This window comes from Oenanthe melanoleuca, chromosome 1 (assembly GCF_029582105.1).
Source record: "Oenanthe melanoleuca isolate GR-GAL-2019-014 chromosome 1, OMel1.0, whole genome shotgun sequence".
Taxonomy (NCBI): domain Eukaryota; kingdom Metazoa; phylum Chordata; class Aves; order Passeriformes; family Muscicapidae; genus Oenanthe; species Oenanthe melanoleuca.
The window spans coordinates 110,318,022-110,343,232 of record NC_079333.1 but is presented as its reverse complement, the minus strand read 5'-3'; the positions used below and the strand labels follow the sequence as shown (position 1 = coordinate 110,343,232).

The window sequence follows — 25,211 nt, the reverse complement described above, 5'->3', positions numbered from 1 at the left end:
AAAAAATCAGCACAGAATGAGACCCACCAGAATAAAGAGATTTCAAACCCCCTGACAAAATTCTCCATGAATTTCCAAGTGGATGGAATCAGAAATCAGCACAGAATGAAATCCACAAGAATAAAGAGAGATGAACCCATGATAAAATTGTCCATACATTTTCAAGTGGATAGAATAAAAAAATCACCATAATTAATCACCAGAATTAAACCAAACAGAATAATAAGAGATCAAACCCCCTTGGAAGCTTCTCCATGAATTTCCAAGCTGAAATTAGCACAGAATGAAACTCATTAGAATAAAAAGAAATGAACCCTTGACAAAATTCTCCATGAAATTTCCAAGTGGATGGAATAAAAATCACCATAGAATGAAACACACCAGAATAAAGAAATGAACCTCCTAACAAAAATCTCCATTAATTTTCCAAGTGGATAGAATAAAAAAATCACCATAGAATGAAATCCACCAGAATAGAGATGAACCCCCCTGACAAAATTGTCCATGAATTTTCTAAGTGGATAGAATAAAAAAATCATCATAATTAATCACCAGAATTAAACCAAACAGAATAAAAAGAGATCAAACCCCCTTGGAAGCTTCTCCATGAATTTCCAATCTGAAATTAGCACAGAATGAAACACACCAGAATAAAGAGAGATGAACCCTCTGACAAAATTCTCCATGAGTTTCCAAGTGGATGAAATAAAAAGTCACAATAGAATGAAACCCACCAGAATAAAGAAATGAACCTCTTGACAAAATTCTCCATGAATTTCCAAGTGGATGGAATCAGAAATCAGCACAGAATGAAATCCACAAGAATAAAGAGAGATGAACCCATGATAAAATTGTCCATACAATTTCAAGTGGATAGAATAAAAAGATCACCATAATTAATCACCAGAATTAAACCAAACAGAATAAAAAGAGATCAAACCCCCTTGGAAGCTTCTCCATAATTTCCAATCTGAAATTTGCACAGAATGAAACACACCAGAATAAAGAGAGATGAACCCTCTGACAAAATTCTCCATTAATTTCCAAGTGGATGGAATAAAAAAATCACCATAGAATGAAATCCACCAGAATAGAGATGAACCCCCCGTGACAAAATTGTCCATGAATTTTCTAAGTGGATAGAATAAAAAAATCATCATAATTAATCACTAGAATTAAACTAAACAGAATAAAAAGAGATCAAACCCCCTTGGAAGCTTCTCCATGAATTTCCAAGCTGAAATTAGCACAGAATGAAACTCATCAGAATAAAGAGAGATGAACCCTCTGACAAAATTCTCCATGAATTTCCAAGTGAATGGAATCAGAAATCAGCACAGAATGAAATCCACAAGAATAAAGAGAGATGAACCCATGATAAAATTGTCCACACATTTTCAAGTGGATAGAATAAAAAAATCACCATAATTAATCACCAGAATTAAACCAAACAGAATAAAAAGAGATCAAACCCCCTTGGAAGCTTCTCCATGAATTTCCAAGCTGAAATTAGCACAGAATGAAACTCATCAGAATAGAGATGAACCCTCTGACAAAATTCTCCATGAATTTCCAAGTGGATGGAATAAAAAATCACCATAGAATGAAACTCATCAGAATAAAGAAATGAACCTCTGACAAAATTCTCTATGAATTTTCCAAGTGGATAGAATAAAAAAATCACCATACAATGAAACCCACCAGAATAAAGAAATGAACCTCCTGACAAAATTCTCCATGAATTTCCAAGTGGATGGAATCAGAAATCAGCACAGACTTCCTGCAGCTCCCTCCAAAGCAAGACATCACTGCCTGCCACACACTGAGCTGAACAGATGTCCCAGCAATCCCCATCTCACCAAAACATCCCAAAAATCAAAATAAAACCCATCAGGCCGAGCCCAGCCTGCTCCCATGTGTGCACACAGCACTTTCACTTGGATTCTGTTTTTCCACATCTGCTTCCCACCTCCCCTCTCCTTATTTCCAACTGGAAAAACCCCAATAAATTGGATTTAAATGTTGCTCCTGTGCTGGGCACTGAGGGAAAGTGGGAAAGCCAAAAGCAAAATGAAGTTTTGAATGGAAGACCAAAAACCTTCCAGCATCTTAAGTGACTTAAAAAAATTATTAAGATGGATTTTTTATTGGGATAGAGAGTTCTAAACTGACCCATGGCAGGGCTAGATGAGATTTTAGGAAGAAATCCTTTCCACAGTTTGTCATGGACTCCTCATTCCTTGAAAACAAATTTTTCTTGGATAGAATTTAAGCAGAATTTAAGGTTGACTTATTCCCATGACCAGGGAGCTTTCATGGTGCTATCACACACATTAATATTTTAATAATCACATTGATGTCTTTATCTGGACACACAAAATAGCCAAAGGAGCCACAGGTACAAAGTCAATTCTCCCCAAAATCCATGAGAATTCCGTGGAGGACAAACTTGGCCCATTTTCCAAGAGTTTTTCCTCATTGTATTATCTTTTACAGTGTTAGAAAGCAGGAATTTAACAAAAAACTGCAAAATTTTTGGAAGGAAACGCTTTTCTAGTGTAGGAAGAGAAACAGGGTTTGTTTCTGTAAAACTGGAAATCTCTCAGAGCTGTTTCCAGACTTGAAGATGTTTTTGGAAAGTTCCTGAGTTGCTCCATTCTCAGCTTTTCTCAAGCCTGAATTAAAATGAGGCAAAATTTAGGATTTTTTAGATTCCAATAATCTGTTTTGCACTTTTGTTCCACTCGGGATCCAGCAGATTTTTGTTGAATGGAAGGAAAAAAAATTAAAAGTGATTTCTTCCTAGTCTGAGGTCTCATTTCCTCAGCCTGGAATGAATCTGGGCATGTCCATCTCCTTTCCTAAATTAATGAATAAATTAAAAAAAGCTGGCAGTGCTGGAAGAGCATCTTACAATAATCTTGGCTCCAAATTCCTCCTGTAAATCCCTGCAGATATTATTCAATTTTACTCCTTCCCATATGCAAATTTTATGCAAATTTTATGCAAATTTTATGTCAATTTTATGTAAATCTGGTATTGCTTGATGTCCTCCAAAAATGCAATCTGAGGAAAAACTTAGCCCCAAATAAGTGGAGTTTCCAAACATTTTTCTGCAAATGGAATTTTAGCAGAATATCCCAAATTAATTTTCCTTTATGCTGTTCTTTTCCCAAGGAATCCCAAGGAATTTTGTTGAGTGCTTTTGATCCTGGAGGATTTGGAAGCACCAAAATAGGAGCAGCCAGTAGAATTTGGGAGTTTTTCAGGTGAAGAAGAGAAATTCCCTGGCAGTTATAGGGAGAACTCAGGGGCACTCTGGGGTTACCATTCCTAAAATTTATGGTTATTCCCAACCACGGGGTCAGGTCTGGGAATGAGGGACAGGACAAGAGGGAACAGCCTCAAGCTGTGCCAGGGGTGCTTTATTTTGGATATTACGAAAAATTTCATCATGGAAAGGGTGGTCAGGACTTGAAAAGAGCTCCCAGGGAGTTTGGAGTCCACATTTATTGTGTTTTATCTTCTTTTTGCCATTTGGATTAAATGCTCAATATGGTATTTCTTGTTTGGACTCAGATGTTTATTAATTTTTATCTATATTACAAACAGTGAGTTCTACAGCACTAAAAATGGAGATGTATCTTTCTCTCTACAAGGCCTTTTACGAGTAAACTGCCCAAAATTATTTTGACAAAACTCAACCAGCCCTGGCCTGCAATGTGGATTTTTCTATCTAATCACACAAGATCAATGTCTTAGGCTGCAATACAGGATGTGCCCAAAAGTCTGTGTTCTGTCACCAGCTGTTAAACCAGGTGGGGCAGTGACCCTGATCTCTGTGGGAGATATCTCCTGTTAATGGGCCATTTTTAAACCAGGTAGATCAATGCTCTTTATCTTCCCACAGCCCATCCTCCCTCCAGGAGATATCTCCTGTTCATGGCCACTGAGTCCCAGGGCATGACTGATAAAATTCCATCATCCCACTGGGAGATGCTCCAGCCAGGGGAGGAGCCAAGCCTTTCCTACCCAGATAAAAACTGACATTTTGGACACCAAGGAACCTTCTTCCCACTGGATTCCAGAGGAAAACCAGACCTTTGCACATCATCCCTGGAGCTTCAGAGGAAACTGCACCTTCTCCAGGAGCACTGCTCCAGCTGAACCACATCTGCCCCTGCAGGAGGATGCAGCCACCATTGAATGGGACTGTGCCAACACCCTGACTGACTGACGGGTGTCAGCTTGGATTCTGACTCTGGCAGGGTTTGGGATTGTTCTGTGTAATACTGCATTGCTATTTTAATTTTCCTAGGAAAGAACTGTTATTCCTAATTCCCATACTTTTGCCTGAGAGCCCCTTAATTTCACAATTATAATAATTTGGAGGGAGGGGGTTTACATTTTCCTTTTCAAGAGAGGCTCCTGACTTTCTTAGCAGACACCTGTCCTTCACACCAGGGCAATCACCCAAACCCATGAAGAAGAAGGTGAAGGAGAAGGACAAGCCTCCCCCTGAAACCCCCATCTTGTTTTCTATATATTACTATATTCTAAAACCTTAAACTGTAAGTTTTCCCACCCTGTGACACTTCACACTTCTATTCAAGCTGCACACCCATGATCCCAGTTCTACCATTCCATTTTGGAACTTTCTCCACATTCTCAGGTCCAATGCAGAGTTCTGCTGGGGGTCAGAGCTGGCTGCACAGAAATCTCAAATTCTCAGTGCCCAGGGTTCCAGCAGCCATCCCTGGAGGTGGCACCTGGAGGTGGCACTCAGAGCTCTGGGTGGGGACAAGGTGGGATGGGCACAGCTGGGCCTGCCTGGGCTGGGAGAGCTTTTCCAGCCTCAGGGATTTTGGGATTTATCCAAACCCACACCCAACCTGGAGGACTCTTCCTCGAGCCTCCACTTTTGCTTCTGGCTGAGATTTCCAAATCCTCCCAAGGAACAGGACAAGTGGAAGGGTTGGCCTGGTCAGGGATCCCCAAATACCCCAAAAATCTGCACTCCCCTGGACAAACCCAGCAGGAACCCCAAATAATTGGGTGCACCAAAGAAAATTTGAGTTAAAGGAAAGGGATCCCAGTGGGAGTTGTTTGTACTGAATTTAGAGGTGTTGGGGAATTTTTGGGGGCACTGAGTCCAATCACCCCCAGTTCAGGGTCTGGGGGTGTTGTTGTCACCCTTGGGTATTTTTTTTTTTTTTTTTTTTTTTTTCCAGTTAGAATTGAGATTGAATGTACAAGAGAAAGAATGTTGTGTTTGGACTTAGATATATACTAATCCATCATCATCATCATCATTATTATTATTGTTATTTTATTTTATTTTATTTTATTTTATTTTATTTTATTATTATTATTATACTTTATTTTTATTATTACTATTATTATTACTACTATTATTATTACTATTACTATTATTATTACTATTATTGCTATTATTTTATTTTTATTTTTTAAATTTTTAATTTTTGTTTTTATTTTCCCCAATTTCATTTGGAAAAATCCTCCAAACCTGCGTCTTCCAGATGACTTGGATCAGAATTATTTTTATTTCCACAGCTGATGTACCCTTACCTGCACCCTGTCTACAACACAATTTTATAATAAATATTTTATTTATTCCCAGCTTTAAAATGATCCTATACATTTCCCATTAAAATCTGAATATTTCCCTAAATGCTTCCAAGCTTTTTACCTCCCAGCCTTTTTAAATCCCTGGGAGATTTTTTTGTGGATTACAGTAAAAGTGGAGAATTCTCTTAAATGTCAGCCTGCAAAACCCTCAGTGCTTTATGCCCAAAAAACTCTTTTTGAAGGTCACTTAACTCACCCTAAATAAGAGTGGGATTAATGTCAAAATTTTGGGTTTTTAATGGCCTGGAGAGCTGCTGCTGGTTTTATTGTTTGATGTTTTGGTGGAGAGAAAATGATTTTGGGTTGGGTTTAATTCCCGAAGATCGGGGATTGGATTTTAATGAAAAACATCTGTTGGAAGTTAAGCTTAGGAAGTTAAGCCTGGCTCTGTGTCCTACAAAACTCGGCTGAATCCTTTGATTTATGTTGGGATTTTGAACCACACAGTAGAATTATCTTATCCAGTGTAAAAACACCAAAAAAAAAAAAAAAAAAAAAAAAAAAAAAAAAATCAAAAAAAAAGAAAAAAAAAAAAAAAAATCAAAGTTTTGGAGTCTCTATATCAAAGAAACTCAAATATTTCCATTACCAATTCTGACCAAGCCTTTGCTGCTTGATTATTGTTGGAGGGTTTGTAAAATTTCCTTTAAAAGGTGACAAAATGTGAATTAGTGAGCACAAAAAACATATTTCAGGCACTTCTCCACATTGGTTTTACCACACATGAATCAATTTCACCTTAATTTCATTCACTTTTTATTTCAGTGAGGACAAACTGCTCAGTTTTGAAGATTTTAGGTCAAATCAGAGAGTGAAAGTTGAATTTTTGGGCTTTGCAGGGAGTGAAAGTTGAATAATCAGGGCTGTTCCTGCACAGAAAATTCTGCAGGATTTAATTGCAGATAATTAACCTGAAATAATTGAGGTCTTTATGTATTAATGCAAAATTTCAGGCACAATTTTATTGTATTTTTTAAAAAATCTGAGCTTTTTTTAGCATTTTCCTGCTTTTTTAGCATTTTTTAGCATTTTAGCATTTTCCTGCTAAACCCTGAAGTGCCACAGGCTCAGTTTTTCAGGAATTTTTTATTCCAAATAAAAAATTTGGAATAATTTTTTTTTAATCCAAAACCACCCAGATTTTTGTTCCCCTGACTTTCTGAATGGAAATATTTCCTCTTTTTGCCTCCATCAAAATATATTTCAGTGGGAACCTTTTGGATCCTCAAAGAAATTTAGAGATTGGAGGGAATTTTTGTTGGAAAGAACAGAATAAAGAACTGGGGTAAAAGAATAAAGGGAATTAAAATAAACACTATTCTGGAATTATTCAAAGTAAAAAATTCTGCCCAAGCCTTTAAAAATCAGGAATTCTAATCTAATCAGAGCAGAATAAAAATTCTAATTGCAGCAGAAAAAGGACAAATCAGCCAAATTCCTTCAACTTTCAACTTCATTTTATGGAATTTTCCCATCATGAATCCCAATTTTCCTGTTTCCATCCCTGGGGGATTTTAGGGATCGTGTTTTAAGGATAATTAATGGGGCCAAAGCATTAACACTCCCTATATTTCTGTATATTTGATAAACTGTAATATTATAATTATTGTAATATTTATACTTGTATTTGTATTAAATTTTTTTTGTAAATTTAAGCATTTTAGGGCTTGTGATTGCCTCAGTTTACAAAGTGGACTTTGCCAATTATCTGCACTTAGGAATGATAATTATATGATGATGATGATAATTATATGATAATGATGATGATGATATAATGATTGATGATGATGATGATGAAGATTATAATAATAAGTGATAATAATATTAATAATGATAACGAAAAGGACAATTATAATATTGATAATTATAATAATTATAATACTTATTATGATAATTATTATACTAATAATAACAATACAATACAATAACAATGATAATAATGATGATAGTAATGATGATAATAATGATGATGATAATGATAATGATAATGATAATGATAATGATAATGATAATGATAATGATGATGATGATGATGATAATAATAATAATAATAAAAATTTTAGGAATGGGAACCCCAGAGTGCCCCTGAGTTCTCCCTATAACTTAGGGAATTTCTCCTCTTCAGCTGAAAAAACTCCCAAATTCTACCTCAGGTGGGGCTGCTCCTGTTTTGGTGCTTCCCAATCCTCCAGGATCAGAAATTCTCAACAAAATTCCTTGGGATGGAAAGAATGGCATAAAAAAAATTAATTTGGGGTATTCCCCTAAAATAGGGGTCAAGGGATCTTTCCATTTGCAGAAGGAGATTTGGGAACTCCACTTATTTGGGGCTAAATTTTTCCTCAAATTGCATTTTTGGAGGATGCAAATACCAAATTTGCATAAAATTTGCATGTGGGAAGAAGCAAAACTGAGCAAAATCTGCAGGAATTTACGGGAGGAATTTGGAGGCAAGATTAGTATGAGATAATTTTAAGATTTATTCATTCATTGTGAATTTTCCCCCTGAGCTCCAGGCTGAGCCCCTTTCCTCCCAGTTCCATACTGGTGTCACTGGGAATCCACAGCCCTGGGACAAAGAGCCAGCTCAGCATCCATCCCCTTTTTCATTTTATTAATTCTTTTCCCTTCTTTTATAACAAAAGTTCTGGTTTAAAGCTCCTGATGGTTGAAAAGACAACAGCAAGAGAGAGGAAACAGCACAGCCCCCCTGAATCCAGCCCTTTATGGGAACATTTAATCAAATCTCATCAAAGCCTGGCTCTGCCATCCAGCACTGGGACTGTCCCCCCATACATCTATATATTTATATATCTATTTATATATATTTTTATATCTCTTTCTATTTCTCTATATATTTCCATTTATATCTATTTTATATCTATCTCTCTATATATTTCTATTTATTTTATATCTATCTCTATCACTATCTCTATTGAATCTATATCTATTTATATTTTTATCTATTTTTATATTTATCTATATATCTATACCTACATCTACATCTACATCTACATCTATATATATCCATATTTCTATTTCTATTTCTATTTCTATTTCTATTTCTATTTCTATTTCTATTTCTATTTCTATTTCTATATATTTATATTTATATTTATATTTATATTTATATTTATATTTATATTTATATTTATATATTTCTATTTCTATTTTTCTGTTTCTATGTATGTCCAATGCCAGCTTCCCTGGTCAAGTTTCCCTGGGAAAATCAGGACAAGCAGCTGGATGAGGCACAGCAGCATCACCCCAAACTCTGTCACTTCCAGGGATCCAGGGGCAGCCACAGCTGCTCTGGGAATTCCATTCTAAGAATTTCTCCCTAATATTTCATCCAAACCTCTCTCTTCTGGCTTAGATTTTCTTCATGAAGTCGGAACTTGAGTGAATCTTGCAGATATGAATTCATACAAACCCCAGAGCTGGTTTGCATGGAGGTCCTGAAACCCAGAAGTGTTTTACAGAAGTCTGATATGATCTGGAAGTGAATTGTGAAATACAAATCCCTTCCCATGGAGTGTGTGCAGCCCTGCTCTCAGATACAGAATCCCAGAATTCCAGAATCACCAAGGCTGGAAGAGCCCCCCAGGATCCCCCAGTGCCACCCCAGTGCCACCAGCATCACCCCAAGCCTGTCCCCAAGGGCCACATCCAGCCTGTCCTGAGCACTGCCCCAGACAGTGACTGCAAACCTCCCTGGGCAGCTCATCCCAATCCTGACCACTCTGCCAGGGACATTTTCTTTCCCAATCTCCACCCTGAGCCTGCCCTGCTGCCATTTGAGGCCATTTCCTCTCCTCCTTTCCCTGCCCCTCCTGTCAGGGAGTTGTGCAGAGCCACAAGGTCCCCCCTGAGCCTCCTTTTCTCCCTTCCCAGCTCCCTCAGCCCCTCCTGATGCTCTCCAGACCCTTCCCCACACCTCTGATGCCCTTCAGAGGTTCCATCCCAAATGGAACAAACATTGGGACACAAAGCTGCATTTTTGAGACAGAGCCAGTTTTGCCCTCAGGATCATTTAAACGGATCCCTGCTGCCCCAGGAGCTGAGCACGGTGTCACCACCCCTCCCTCAGTGCTGGCCACAAAACTGGTCATGAAAAAAGACAAATCCCTCTTTTTCTTGGTGGAATTCATCTTTTCAAGCACCTGTAGGGTTTGGAGCCCTTTGCTGGCACTTTTGAGGAGGAACTTGCCCACTGACCCATCTTTAACTCCAAAGGCTGCCCAGCTCGTTGGCCACCTCGAAATAACACGACATGACTTAAATGGATTGATGGGAAACATTAAGATGTGCTGCATATTCAGGAATTAAAACCACCCTGGCAGCTGCTGAAGGAAAAGGTCATTCCCATCCAGCAGAAATCCCTGAAGAACCTCAAAGCTTCTCTGGGTGCACTGATGGAGAAGTGTTAATGACCATGCAAAGATGTGGTCAGGGCTGACCACCAGCCCCCAGCCCTGCCTGGAAAATTATTGACAGCTTTATTGCTTCTTCTTGTCGTGGTTAGGAAATGAAAAAACCTTTCCCTAATCAGGTAATTGCATTAAGCAGCTGCTGGGAGCATTTGGCTGCTCCTGTTCCACGGCCTCGGAGTCGAGTGGGTTTTAGATTTGTCTCCTGTCAGGAGTTGTTTCGGTCACTTTTCTTTTTGGAGTAAAATGATGTTGGTGCTGCTGCCCTCGCAAGTAAAAGTTGGGGTTTGAGTCACTTGGTAAATGCAGCTCAGGGAAAAGTCTGGGTAATGCTCAGAGCTGGGAGAAGGCAAGGGGAGGGAGGTCTGGGGAGAGTGGAACTCTAAACCAGAGAATCCAGGAGAAAAGTGAGCAAAGAGAACCCTGGGCAGAATTGAACCCTAACCAGTGAATCTGGAGTAATAACAAAAATAATAATTATAGTAAAAGTATTATTAAATAAATCCCAACAACATCAAGTGGTTACAACTGACGGCATGCAATTCCTGGGAGATTTTGGACAGTGAGGAAATTACTTTTCCTTTTACTTTCCTTTTCCTTTTATTTTCCTTTTTATTTTCCTTTACCTCTTCCCCTCCCTTTTTTCCTTTTCCTCCTTTCCTTTCCTTTCCTTTCCTTTCCTTTCCTTTCCTTTCCTTTCCTTTCCTTTCCTTTCCTTTCCTTTCCTTTCCTTTCCTTTCCTTTCCTTTCCTTTCCTTTCCTTTCCTTTCCTTTCCTTTCCTTTCCTTTCCTTTCCTTTCCTTTCCTTTCCTTTCCTTTCCTTTCCTTTCCTTTCCTTTCCCTTCCCTTTCCCTTTCCCTTTCCCTTTCCCTTTCCCTTTCCCTTTCCCTTTCCCTTTCCCTTTCCCTTTCCCTTTCCCTTTCCCTTTCCCTTTCCCTTTCCCTTTCCCTTTCCCTTTCCCTTTCCCTTCCTTCTCCTTCTCCTTCTCCTTCTCCTTCTCCTTCTCCTTCTCCTTCTCCTTCTCCTTCTCCTTCTCCTTCTCCTTCTCCTTCTCCTTCTCCTTCTCCTTCTCCTTCTCCTTCTCCTTCTCCTTCTCCTTCTCCTTCTCCTTCTCCTTCTCCTTTGAAATAATGACAATAAAAATAGGAATAGAACCAGCTTTGGGTGTAAAACAGTCCAACAGAGACAGGGAATGTCCAGAACACAGGAAAACCCCATCCATGTCCAGAGCGGATCCACACATCTGCCACAGCAGGACAATCACAATATTTAAACTCAATATTTAAACCTAAAAAAATTCCAAATCACCACAAAAAGTCCCAGGAGCTGAGCCTTGTCCTGCCTGCCAAAAATCCAAATAACCCTGCTGAGAGTCCTCACTCGTGTGCTCACCTCACTGTAAGAGTTTGTTTAATCTTCTCCAAACAAATCCATTAAAATAATATTTTGGTGACAACTAAAAATGACTCTGAGCCCTTTTTTTTATAATTTTTATCTCATTTTTAACAGCTGCAAAGCTGAATATTCTTCCTGAGTTCCCTTTTCAGTATTTTCAGGGTGTCTGGCAGATCTTTCATTTCATTTTTCTGCTCTTGTGTCCCTTGCTCTGATGTTTTCTCCTATGAAATTGCCCAGCTGCTGGAATGTCCCTTCTCCAGCCCAAAATGCAGAATTAAGTATTTAAAGCTGAACTTGGAATGCAATCTAACTGCTAAAAATATCCCCTTCCAATACCTTTGATTTAGGATGGGTTTTCCACAGAGTTTTTCCCTTTGATTTGCAGGATTTATTTATTTTTTTTTTTTTAGCAGCTAAATTTCAGTTCTGAGCAAGGAATTATTTAGGAATTCCTAATCAGCCAGTTTTGTTTATATGGATTCCAACTGACAACTCCTCCCATAAATACACCAAAAATGCAGTTTTGAGAGCAGGAACAGCTACACCCCCCAAATCTCTCCTGGAAAATAGGAAAAACTGGGATTTCCTGGTTAGAGCTGTGTTTGTGGTCATTATTTGAGGAGAAATCTACTTTGGTTCTTCACCAAACATCAAACCTCTTTCCTGCCTTGAAGAGAATTCCCAAATTTCCAGAGGGGAGATGTGGAGGAAAGGCAAGAGGGGATTTTTGTAGGAAAACTGATCATTTCCATAGCTCTGGACTTTTTAAAACTGCATCATCTGCTTTTGGAAAATTGGAATTTTGGGGATGGAATTTAGGCAAGATCACTGAGCCATCATGTGTGTCATTCCACTCATCATGGAATGAATGCTCCTGAATATTCCCAGAAAAAAAAACCAAAATGCTCCCCAAAAAAAATCCCTCAGATGGGGGAATGCTCAGATCTCTCATTTTTATATCACAGAGACATTTGGTTTGCAAGGAAACTCCAATAATTTGTGTATTCCCAGGAGTCCAAACCTCTGGTGTTGTTAAAAATAGCATGAAAGAAATTCCTGGAGAGGAAAAAAAGAAAATTCCTGGATGATTTTTGTTTGGAAGGAGGTGATGACTGTGGGGAATGTTTACCTTGCATTCCAGGTTTTGTAAGAGATGAGACATTTCTGAGGAAAATATTCCAGGAGAGCAAGGGCAGCACAACAGGATGACAGACAGGGAAGGATTTGGGAGGGAAAAAAAAAAAAAGAAATTCCCCAAACCCAACCCTGCTGCTAACAGCTGATTCCAGCTCCTTCCCGAGGCAGGAGGAGAAAAAGAGAAGATGAAAAGAGGAAATCTCGGGAAAGGAAATGAAAAGAGCTTTATTAGCAAGGTTCTTCTCCTGCCTGACCCAATTATCAGATTTTGCATTTAAGTTTAAGACAGCAGATCAAACAACGAGAGGCACTTTGTACTCGTGCCAGGAGCCCAGATGAGATCTCTCAGGGACTCTCCTGCATGCCAGGAATAAGAAACTCTGCCTCTCCCCAAGTTTTTTTGTCTTTTTTTTTTTGTCTACATATGGTGCAACGTGCAAAAAATAACCCAATTCATGGCTGGATGGAGGCCAGGATTTATGGCACTTTATCAGCTGGGCTGGGAGGGGGCAGCAGGAGGAAGAGGAAAATCTAATTATAAGTTTCCCCAAATAAGCTAAAAAGAATTGCAGGCGAGTCCAAAGGTTGGTGTCATGCTAAGGTAGCAAAAGGAAAGGGTTTGGGATGTTCAGCTCCAAATTTGCTTGGGATATTGCAATTTTTTTTTTGGTCTGGGATAGAAATTCACCTCAAAAATCTCCAAGGTGAGACAAAGCAGCTTCTGAGATCTAAACCCTCCAGCCTGGAGGTGTTTAGATCTTGAAATCAGGGAACCAAGTGGAACAAACACTCTGGAAATGATGATCAAATCAAATGAAATTGAAAATTAATAATAAAAAAAAAATTTCTGCAAATGGAGTGACTATAACCAAATGGACCGAGATGAAATGGGGTGAAAAGTGAAAATGGGGTGAAAAGGACTGAAACTTGCCAAAATTATCCCTGCTGAAATCCCAAAATCAGGCAGGAGAGAAGAATCTCTGTGAGAGGTTCTGCCTCTCTGGTCTCAGCATTCCAGCTTGGGGGGGTTTCAGGCCGAGGTGGGATTTGGGATTGAATGAGATCCCTTGAAAGGATTTTCCTTCCCCTCCTCTTTGACACCACTGGAACCCCCTCTACTTACCCACTGGGGCCACAATGTCATAAAAATAAATGGTGTTGCTTTCACTTGTGCAAATAAAAGCAAAGAGCAGCAAAGATCTGGGAGTTAACGGGGCCTGAGCACATCCCTTTAAACAAAACCAGACCCAAGCTTTGCTGGGAGAGTTTAAACCCAGCTTTTCCACAGAAGGGCTCCCCCCTCACTCCTGCAGGAGATGCTCGGGGTTTTAATGCCTGCCCTCATTTTCCCAGCTGCTTGGGACCCTTTGGCACATTTATTCCTGAAGTATTTCAGGGGTTTGGTGCATTTCATTACCACCTGTGCTCCTGAGTGCTGTTCCAGCCTTGTTTTCAGGAGACAACTGCAATGCTGCATTTATTATCCCCTTTGGGCTGAAGCCACTTCTAATGGACTTTATTATTATCCACCACATTCCTCAGGAGGAAACATCCAGCCCAGACTTGGCTGCCTCGATCCTAAACTTGTTCCACAGGGACCTTTTGGAAAAGGAGGCCAGGACTTTTTATCCTCCTGTTTTCCTACCTATTTTCACTGCAGCTTAAACGTATTTTTGCTTTTCTCTGTCGTCATTCAGCAACAAACACAAACAGACCCTTCTTGCTTTTATCATTTCCCCTTACACAAATATTTAGGGAAGAGCATCCTGCTTTCTCCAGATGTGAGGTAGCCACTTGTGATCCAGATGTTTTTGCATCCCATTTTCTCCTCCTCTTGAGGACCAGAAAAGCCTCAGCATGTGTAGAAAAAGTAGGAAAGAGAGAAGTCTATAAAATCATAAATAAAATCATAAATACAGGATGAAAGTGGGGGTGAATATTATTCACTCAAGAGCAAAAAACTGTCAGGCAACTTTTTTGAAATGACTTTTTCCCACAGTTTTTAAATTAAATCTTGGATTTTTTTTTTTTTTTTTTTTTTTTTTTTTTTTTTTTTTTTTTTTTTTTTGCCACAGGAGGCTGCATTTCCAAACTGGAAATGAATCCAAAGCAGTTTAGACTTGTTCACAATGAACACATTGGGTGAAGCCATGGAAGGAAAGCTCTGTTGCTGTCTAGAATAATTTCTAGCAATTCCCAGGCAAAAAAAATTCCTATTCCAAATCCAGATTCTCCTGATGATCACACAAGACAAGAGATTCTTTGGTGTCACAGGATTATTTTTAAAAGGAAGGGACAAACCAGATGTGATGTAGAGGACAGAACAACCTCTTTTCTGCTCTCCAGCTCGTGGGCTGAGCTTGGCCAGGGAGGGAAAACCTTGGTTTTCCTTTCAGGAATCCCAAATTCTGCCTTTTCCATGGACTCTTTAGATTTTTCCTTGCTGGGATAAAGAAATCATCAGGGGACTGATGGGGAAACTTCCCCTGAGCTGAACGAGTGGGAGAAGTTTGTTCTCCCAAGGATCCATCTGGAAGGAAGGATGGATATTTCAGGAGGGGAAATTTGTGGAAGTTTCTTCCCACCTGGAAGCAGTGCTGGGGGAAGCTGGGGCACCTGAGTACCACAAATCAATCCCCTAAAACCAAGAACAACTCCACAAAATCTTGCCTGGAAATCTCAGGTCATGATCCCACCCCAAGGGCTGTTCCTCCTCTGTCAGGATGAGTGTCTGATAATTAACAATGTTTGATTCTTGGCAAATCAATCTCAATTAAAAACCTTCTCTCTTAATCCACTCCCAGCTTGCTCCATTCTCTTTCCACCTCATCCATAACAGCATCAACACCGACACAGGGCTGGGAAGGAAATAATTTTTCTTGGAAATGTTTTGGCTCGTCCACGACAGCTCCTTGTGCTGCAGAGTTTTGTGTTTCTTGGTTAAATCCTGCTCATTGTTTGCTCTCTTTTTTTCCTTTTTTTCCCCCCCCATTTTTTTTTCCTAAGCCACGTTGGAATAAGGAAACACAAATATATAAAAAGCAGCTGTTGAAATGTAATTAAAGAACAGACGGGGCCTTGTGCCAGGCCTGCTGAGGGAAAGGAGAGCCTGAACCTCCTCTGGAAACGCCCCAGGACTGGGATGCAGCTACTGGGAGCAATTCCTGATCTCAGAGGGGGAGCAGGAAAAGGAGAACCCAGAGGGGGAGTGGAGAAAGGGAGATCCAGAGTGGGAATAGACAAAAATCCAGAATGGGAACAGAGAAAGATCCAGAGTGGGAACAGAGAAAGATCCAGAGTGGGAACAAAGGAAGATCCAGGGTGGGAACAGAGAAAGATCCAGAGTGGGAACAAAGGAAGATCCAGAGTGGGAACAGAGAAAGATCCAGAGTGGGAACAAAGGAAGATCCAGAGTGGGAACAAAGGGAGATCCAGAGTGGGAACAGAGAAAGATCCAGAGTGGGAACAAAGGAAGATCCAGAGTGGGAACAAAGGAAGATCCAGAGTGGAAATAGACAAAAATCCAGAATGGGAACAAAGGAAGATCCAGAGTGGGAACAGAGAAAGATCCAGTGTGGGAACTGAGACAGATCCCAAATGTGAACAAAGGCAGATGCAGAGGAGGAACTGACAAAGACAAATAGACAAGAGACAGCTCCAGAGTGGGAGCAAAGACAAATCCAGAGTGGGAGCAGACAAACATCTAGAATGGGAGCAAAGGCAAATCCCAAATGGGAGCAAAGACAAATCCCAAATGGGAAGAAAAGCAGATCCAGAGTGGGAATAAACAAAGGACATATCCAGAGTGGGAAGCAAAGACAAATCCAGAGCTGAAATAGACCAAGGAAAATCCAGAGTGGGAATACACAAAAAGAGATCCAGAATGGGAGCAAAGGCAGATACCAAATGGGAATAAAGGAAAATGCAAAGTGGGAACAAACAAAAATCCAGAATGGAAACAAAGACAGATCCAGAGTGGGAATATAAGAAGGAAGAACCACAGTAGGAATACACAAAGGAAAATCCAGAGTGGGAACACACAAGAGAGATCCCAAATGGGAACAAAGGCAAATGCAGAGTGGGAATGGAGGCAGATCCAGAGTGGGAACAGACAAAGGTCCAGAATGGGAACACAGGCAGATCCAAAATGGGAACAGACAAAGACAGATCCCAAATGGGAACTATGGCAAATCCAGAGTGGAAACAAAGAAAAATCAAGAGTGGAAACAAAGGCAGATCCTGAGTGGGAATAGACAAATGCAGATCCACAGTGTGCATCAGTCCTGACATGTGGCTGCTTCAGTTGGATCAAAGGAGAAGTAAATTCTATTTTCATTCCTACCAAACAAGGCTGTTTTCTTCCAAAGCAAATGTTTAGGAATTGGTTGCATAAAGGAAGCCTGAGCCTGCCCTCTCTGTGGATATTTCACAGGGATTCCAAGAGCTGCAGAGAGCAAAGCTCTTCTGGACCAGAGGGAAATGTCCCATAGTGTCTGGAGAGATGAGGAGAGCTGCAATTTTCCTGTGTTACACCTCCTGCTCTTGGGTGATTTACCACAGAAATGTTCTTTCATGGAATCCTGGAATGGTTTGGGTTGGAAGGGACATTAAAATCCCATCCAGTGCCCCTGCCATGGGGACACCTCCCACTGTCCCAGGCTGCTCCAGCCCCAGTGTCCAGCCTGGAACTGAACATTCCAGGGATCCAGGGGCAGCCACAGCTGCTCTGGGAATCCATCCCAGCCCCTCATCAGCATCACAGGGAACAATTCCTAATTCCCAATATCCCATCAAACCCTACTTTGAAGCCATTCCCTGTGTCTGTCCCTCCATTCTCTGTGTCTGTCCCTCCATTCCCTGTGTCTGTCCCTCCATTCCCTGTGTCTGTCCCTCCATTCCCTGTGTCTGTCCCTCCAGCCCTTGGCAATTGTCTCTCTCCATGTTTCCTGCAGCTCCTTCAGGCCCTGCAAGGCCACCCTGAGCTCAGCCCAAAGCTTCTCCTGTGCAGGTGAACAATCCCAGCTGTGCCAGCCTTTCCTCCCAGCAGAGCTGCTCCATCCCTCTGCTCATCCTGCTGCTCCTCTGGGCTCTGCAGCAGCTCCAGCTCCTCCCTGGGCTGGGGCAGGGCTGGGGCAGCTCTGCAGGTGGGGTCACACCTGGGGGGGCTCAGGGGCACAATCCCAATGCCAATCCCAATGCCAATCCCAACCCCAATCCCTCTCCTGATCCCACACTGGGCACAGGGCTCTGGGCTGGGCAGCTCCAGCTCTCCCAGGGCTGCTCCATCTGCTCATCCCAGCCTGGATTCATCCCAGGATTTGTCCTGGCTCAGGTGCTGCCCTTGCCCTTGTTGAACCTCATGGGATTCCCACTTTCCCGAGCTCCCCATGTCCCTCTGGATGTCCCCATCCCTCAGCAGTGTCACCACAGCCCTCACCTTGGGGCTGGCCCAGCCCATGAAAACGGCAGAGAATTTCCATTTTACTTTCCTAAACCCTGCCTTGGCCAAACCAAACCAGCAGTGAGGAAAAGCCGAGGCTGAAGCATTTCCAGATGGTTTTGCCTTTGCAGTGATGCCACACAACCTTTTAAGTGCTGGAAAACACCACCTGGACTTTTATTTATTGAGAGATGCTCTATTTTCCCTCACCTGCTGCACATCCCAAAGTTTTCTCTCCTCCAGTCAATGCCCTAAGCTTGAAAAAGCCAGGAAAATTTAAACTACACGGAATTTTCTGAAAAATAATTTAAAAAAACCAAACTCTAAAAAAGCAGGGCTGAAATAGAAAATGAAGCAATCTGGGATTTTATTTCTGGTTCATGTTGTCTTCCAAGCTCACCTCTAATATGCCAGAGGGAACAGTTTTTCTCCTGATTGATGGAAATTTAAGTCTCCTCATAGGAAGGGTTTCCCTTCCAGAAAATAAAAACTTAAAAAAAAAAAAAAAAAAAGTATCAGACAACACAAAGCTGTGCCAAAGAACAGAATTTTCCAAAGATTTGGCTGGAATAGTCACTTTGTTTTACATGGCAAAATCTGTGCTGAGAAGAAAACACAAAGATGTGGAAAATGGAGAAGCTGGATTTGGTTTTAAGAGTCAATTTTGTGTGCAGGGTTGGAAATCCAGGATTAGCCACGTGCTGATGGGTAAAGTCACAAAAATAAACAGGAATAAGGGAATACAGCAGAAATTTCAGGATTAAATAGCCCAAAAGTTAAACAAAAGGATGTGGGTGCCATTAGAGAGGTGAAAAGTGAATTTTAGCAATAATTTATCTTCCTAATTTTAGTGGAAGTGTCCCTGCCCATAGTACAGGTTGGAATAGGATGAGGTTTAAGGTTTCTCCTAAACAATTCTGAGGTGATTTTTAAAACCAAGCCTAAATTTTGCTGCCTTGGCACCTTGAGACAAACTTCCCTGGAAGGAAATGGGAACCTGTTCCCCTCGGATTGCTGCTCTTGGACTAAAAATTTGGGGAAATTTTTGGTCTGTCTCTCTCCAGACTCCTCATGCAGGGACTGCCCTCACCTGAGAGCTGCATAAACCCCCAAAATTCCTTCCCAGCCCTTATTAACTGATGGGAGAATGTTTTAAGATGGATTTATTCAGAGTTTTACCCATGAGTTTTCTCTTCTGATGTGAATTCCCAGTAAATCTTGGAATATTCTGCAAACAAAGTGTCATTATCTCTACTGGCACATGGGGGATGGAGTTAGAGGAAGGGGGATCTTATCAGCTCAGACTTAACCCCTGATTAAACCCAGCCTATCTGTGAGTCCAACAGCAGCAGGACCCCTCTGGAGTGGGTTTGTAGGGATGTGACTTGGGCAGGCAAGAGAAGAAAATAATTCTGGGTTTCTCCTGCAAGGCTGAGCTCTCTGATTGTCCCACTCAAGAATAAGCCTGACTTTCTTAAGCTGAGCTCTGTGGGACAAAACAATGTGCTGAAAGTTAAAGCAGAACTTGAATTAATGCTTTTGTAGCCTCTTTAAGTCACCAAAACACCGCTGCAGTCTCATAAATGGAATAAATCCACTCAAATCAAGATAAACCCGGTCCTGGAGGAATCTGTGTGATCCCTGAAGGATAAACCAACCCCAAGTGGCACCAGCCCCACTCAGAGGCTACCAAAAAAAAAAAAAATTATAAAACAATCCAAATCCTTTCATAACAGAAGTGCTGCCCTCCCTCAAATGCAGCCAGCCCTGGGAGCAGGAGGAAAAGCAGGAATTCTGGAGGAATTAGGAGAGCTCAGCTCGTTCCGAGGCTTTGGAGCTCCCGGTTGTTTGTGCCAGAGACACGGGGCTTAAATTAAATTTCTTCCGGCCCAGATGTGCTGGGAGGGGGAGAAGGAGGCAGGAAACTCAGCTTTTCCAACATATTGATTTAGTCCAGACATCATCCACCCTCTGGTTAGGAGAGGCAGGTGAGGACACAGTGGCACAATCACAGCTGGTGAGCCCTGGCCTGGCACCAACCTCTGCAGGATCCAAAATTCCCTCTGGGAATTCTTATGCAGGTGCAATTCCCTCCTGAGCACGGCAGGACTCTGAACTGGGATCATGGGATCTGGTAAGCCTGACACTCAAATTGAATCTCCCCCCTGGGAGTTTGTCCCAGTCCATCCCAGTGTGGGGAAGGGATGGGAGAGGATCCTGCAGGTCAGGATCCACATCTCATGGATTGTCCATCCCTGGAAATGTCCCAGGAGAGGTGGGACAGGACATGAATCAACCTGGAAAGCGTTCCTGACCATGGCAGGGGTGGAACAAAACCATCTTTAATGTCCCTTCCAGCCCAAACCAGTCTGTGTTTGGTTGATGTCCCCAGAAATGTGAATTCTGTCCCCAGCTGGGGCAGTGCCCCTGATCTCCTGGCACACATTATCTGCTCATGGGCCATCTTTAAACCAGCTGGGCAATCATCTTTATCTTCCCACAGCCCATCCTCCCTCCAGGAGATATCTCCTGTTCATGGCCACTGAGTCCCAGGGCATGACTGATAAAATTCCATCATCCCATGGGAGATGCTCCAGCCAGGGGAGGAGCCAAGCCTTTCCTACCCAGATAAAAACTGACATTTGGGACACCAAGGAACCTTCTTCCCACTGGATTCCAGAGGAAAACCAGACCCTTCCACATCATCCCTGGAGCTTCAGAGGAAACTGCACCTTCTCCAGGAGCACTGCTCCAGCTGAACCACATCTGCCCCTGCAGGAGGATGCAGCCACCATTGAATGGGACTGTGCCAACACCCTGACTGACTGACGGGTGTCAGCTTGGATTCTGACTCTGGCAGGGCTGGGATTGTTCTGTGTAATACTGCATTGCTATTTTAATTTTCCTAGGAAAGAACTGTTATTCCTAATTCCCATCTCTTTGCCTGAGAGCCCCTCAATTTCAAAATTATAATAATTTGGAGGGAGGGGGTTTACATTCTCCATTTCAAAGAGAAGTTTCTGCCTTTACTGGCAGACACCTGTGCTTCCAACCCAAACCAGCCCATAATTCCACGATCCTGGAGCCAGCTGGATGCTCAGCTGGGCTGGAATTGCACTCGGATGGAGCACAGACACAACTCTGCTGCAGCAAGTGCTGACACCATCAGCTGCCACTGATTTAATTGGATTTTCTCTCGTGACTGCCTGGCTGCTCCTCACCAGGCTCACATGGGATGCAGCCAGGATTGGGATGATCAAAAATTCAGTTTGGATGTTGTGGAGTGGCAGAGTTAAATTTTGGATATTCCCAGCACAAGGCTGAGAAATATCCAGAGAATAAACCAGTTTGGATTAGCCAGGAAGGAAATCTGTGCTTTGACACCACTGATACATCTTTCCTTACTAATATTGGGTTTGTGTGATGCTGCCAGCCACCACTGAATCCCAAATTTTGGGTAGGAAAAGCTGTGGAGGAACCTTTTGGGCAGCTTTTATAGAAAGGAGTGGAAAAAATGCAGGAAGAGGAGGAAAAATCCCAAAGAGAGGAAAAATTTCCGGGCATAGCTTTGTAGCAGCAGAGTTTATTTGCTCTGCTACCTGAGTACAAGCAAGCTCTGTGTGCTCCAGCCCAGGGAAAGATTCCTGCAGGGATCCATGCAGAGGGAGAGGCTGGAAAAGCAGTGTCAGCTTATCACAAACCTCATCTGGGAAATGGGAAAAACAGGAACGACCCAAATATTTTGATGGGCACGTGGATTTCTCCTCCTGCCCCCTGTGACACAAAGAAGGAGATTCCTGAGCTGTGTGAAATCCTCAGATTTGTGTCCTGTTATTTTTATCCTGTTTTTCCCCCCAAGGGAAAATGGGATCAGTGCTGTTGGATGGGGAAAATGGGATTTTCCAGGAGAAATATGGAGATGCCCTTCAGATCTAACAGAGGCAGGGACACACCATGGGAGACCCAATCCAAGTGGATTTAGGGGGGATGGGATTTATCCTGAAGGATTAACCAACAGCAGCTAAACCAGGCTTAAAGGCAGAACTCCCACAGAATTCCCCTGGATGCAAAGTGACCCTCCTTGGAATTCCATCCCTGCCAGCCTGGCAGGGTTTGTTTAATCCAGGAATTCCATCCCTGGTAGGATTTGTATGATCCATGAATTCCATCCCTGCCAGCCTGGCAGGGTTTGTTTAATCCAAGAATTCTATCCCTGCCAGGATTTGTTTGAACCAGGAATTCTATCCCTGCCAGGATTTGTTTGAACCAGGAATTCTATCCCTGCCAGGATTTTTTTAATCCAGTAATTCCATCCCTGGCAGGATTTGTTTAGTCCAGGAATTCCATCCCTGGCAGGATTTTTTTAATCCAGGAATTCCATCCCTGGCAGGATTTTTTTAATCCAGGAATTCCATCCCTGCCAGCCTGGCAGGGTTTGTTTAATCCAAGAATTCTATCCCTGGAAGGATTTTTTAATCCAGGAATTCCATCCCTGGCATAATTTGTTTAAGCCAGTAATTCCATCCCTGCCAGTCTGGCAGGGTTTGTTTAATCCAAGAATTCTATCCCTGCCAGGATTTGTTTGAACCAGGAATTCTATCCCTGCCAGGATTTTTTTAATCCAGGAATTCCATCCCTGGCAGGATTTATTTAGTCCAGGAATTCCATCCCTGGCAGGATTTATCTACCCCAGGAATTCCATCCCTGGCAGGATTTGTTTAATCCAGGAATTCCATCCCTGGCAGGATTTATTTAGTCCAGGCTGGCTCCTGCTGAGGCAGGGCTGGGTCAGGCACAGTCAGGTCTTTGTTCAGGGAGCCACCACCTAAAGCTGGAATTAAATCCTGAATTCAGTAAGTTCAGTCTGCTCTGGAGCCACGTGTCCCTGGATTTTCAGAGGGCAGGGCTGGACAGCAGCCCCTGCTGGGACATCCCAAAGGAAAAGGAAAAAAAACCCAAAAAAACCAAACCAGCAGCGCTAAAACCAACCCTCACCTAAAACTGCTCTTAAATTTTTGGGAATACAGAAGTTGTGAAGAGAGGAAAGGGGGGAAAGCTGCAGGTTTTTGAGGTTATTTTCCCAGAAAAATGAGCACATCCAGCTCCTCTGCAGCAGGATGAGGCAGCTCAGACAAACCCCCCAATCCCTCTCCATGTTCCAGTCAGGAGCTGGAAATTCTGAGCTCTGTCAGCTGAGGGCACTGATTTGATGTTGCAGGAATGTGCTCTGGATGGGGATCAATATAAATGTTTATTTCAGGATATGGCACCTCAGGTTGGGAGCTGCCTCTTCCCAAAAATATCCCCAGCCCTGAGTGCCAGGCTGGAGGGAGCTTCTCCCCAGGCTGGGCTGGGGGATTGCCTTTGGAAACTCCCAGGCTGCAGCAGGGAATTCCCACCCTTTTCTCAGGAACAAGTGAATCTAAACCAGATTTGGGGCCCTGATGGGCTCAGAATGTGCTGGCTGAGAAAAAACTGAAATTTGAAAAATCAGATTTTCTGCTGCCCTCAGATCCAAAGTGACCCAACCACTGCTCCTGTTTGACAAAAATTCAGGATTTTTTTTTTTTTTTTTTTTTTTTTTTTTTTTTTTTTGCTAGAGTTTTGCTCTTGATTTAATCATAGAATAGTTTGGGGTGCGAAAATCCTTCAAGATAATCTAATTCCAAGCCCCTGCCATGGCAGGGACACCTCCCACTGTCCCAGGCTGCTCCAACCCCAATGTCCAACCTGGAACTGAACATTCCAGGGATCCAGGATCTCTGGGAATTCCATCCCAGGCCCTCCCCACCCTCTCAGGGAACAATTCCTTCCCAGTATCCCATCCTTCCCTGCCATCTTCCATCTTAAAATTATTCCCTCTTTTTCTATCACTCCATTCCCTTCTCCAAAATCCCTCTCCAGAATTCTCTCTCAGCCCCCATCACCTTTTGGAATCTTCCCACCACACTTTTTATTTTTGTTTTCCAGCTTTTTTTTTTTACTTGTCTGAAATCCCCATCAGAGACTGGGAAGAGTCTTCAGCCCTTCCTGAAGGTTTTTCTGGGTCATTTCTCAACAAAAATTCATTGCAGAGCAGCCTGGGGCAGTGGGAGGTGTCCCTGCCATGGCAGGGGTGGCACTGGGTGGGATTTAAGGTCCCTTCCAACCCCAAACCAGTTTGGGATTTTATTTTTTGATTCCCTGCTGAATGGGGGATTTTCCTGCAATCTCAAGATTCTTCCTTCTTGCCTGATTTTGGGATTTCATTTTGGAATAAATAAATAATTTTGGCAAGTTACAGTCCTTTTCCCTGCACCTCATTTCATCTCAGTCCATTTGGTTGTAGTCACTTCATTTGTAGGATTTTTTTTTTAAGTTGCATTTTGATTTCCAGAGTGTTTGTTCCACTTTCAGATGAGCCAGGGGGACAAAGCCCTTCAGGGATCACTGGGGCAGATTTCTGCCTCAGAACCAAGAGCACATTTCCCTCTGAGTGGCACAAAACCCTCAGAGAAAGCAACAGAAAAGAGAGGAAACCCCAACAATAAAAAACGAAGGAAAACCCAAACCCTTCATAAAAGGATTTTTGCTTGTCTGTGTAATAGAACTGAACAACAATGAAATTCTGAAGTTATTATTATTAAGTTTGAATCATAAAGTCTCTCCAGCAGCTCAGCCATTCATTTTCTGCTCTCCCCAGCCAGGTCAGCCTGTGAGGTTCCAGCTTTAGAGCTTGGATGGAGTTTTTTGGCCAGGAGCTGAGAGGCTGACAAGGAACACAGTGTGCAGGACATGTGCAGGCACTCCAACAAAAATGCAAATCCAAATCTCCGGTCTCCAGCTTTTCCGGCCGGAAAGAATTGCCAGAAAACAGCCCCAGTCAGGGAAAACAAAAAAGATGCTGCTGCTGCTGCTGCTGCTGCTGCTGCTGCTGCTGGAGAAATTCTCTGCAATTGTTTCCAAACTCGTTTTCTTTTTTTGGAATAACTGAGGAGAATGTCAGGACATGACGCTCCCTCCCTGCTCAGGGCAGCCTGGGCATGGGTTTGAGGAGGATCCTGAGCCCTTTGGAATGATTAAATCCCAGGATTTGGGGATTTCTGGCTGCCCTGGACAGAGCTGGGAGAAGGGAAAACAGTCAGCAAAAATCAAAAATCAGGGAATCATGGAATGGT

The 25,211-nt window shown here is 42.3% G+C and overlaps 1 protein-coding gene across 1 annotated transcript in view; it reads right to left on the bottom strand.

Moving 5' to 3' along the window:
* RUNX1 (RUNX family transcription factor 1) overlaps nucleotides 1–25,211 on the bottom strand; it is a 172,603-nt gene that overhangs the window by 113,566 nt on the left and 33,826 nt on the right. The gene's annotated exons all lie outside the window — the stretch shown is intronic.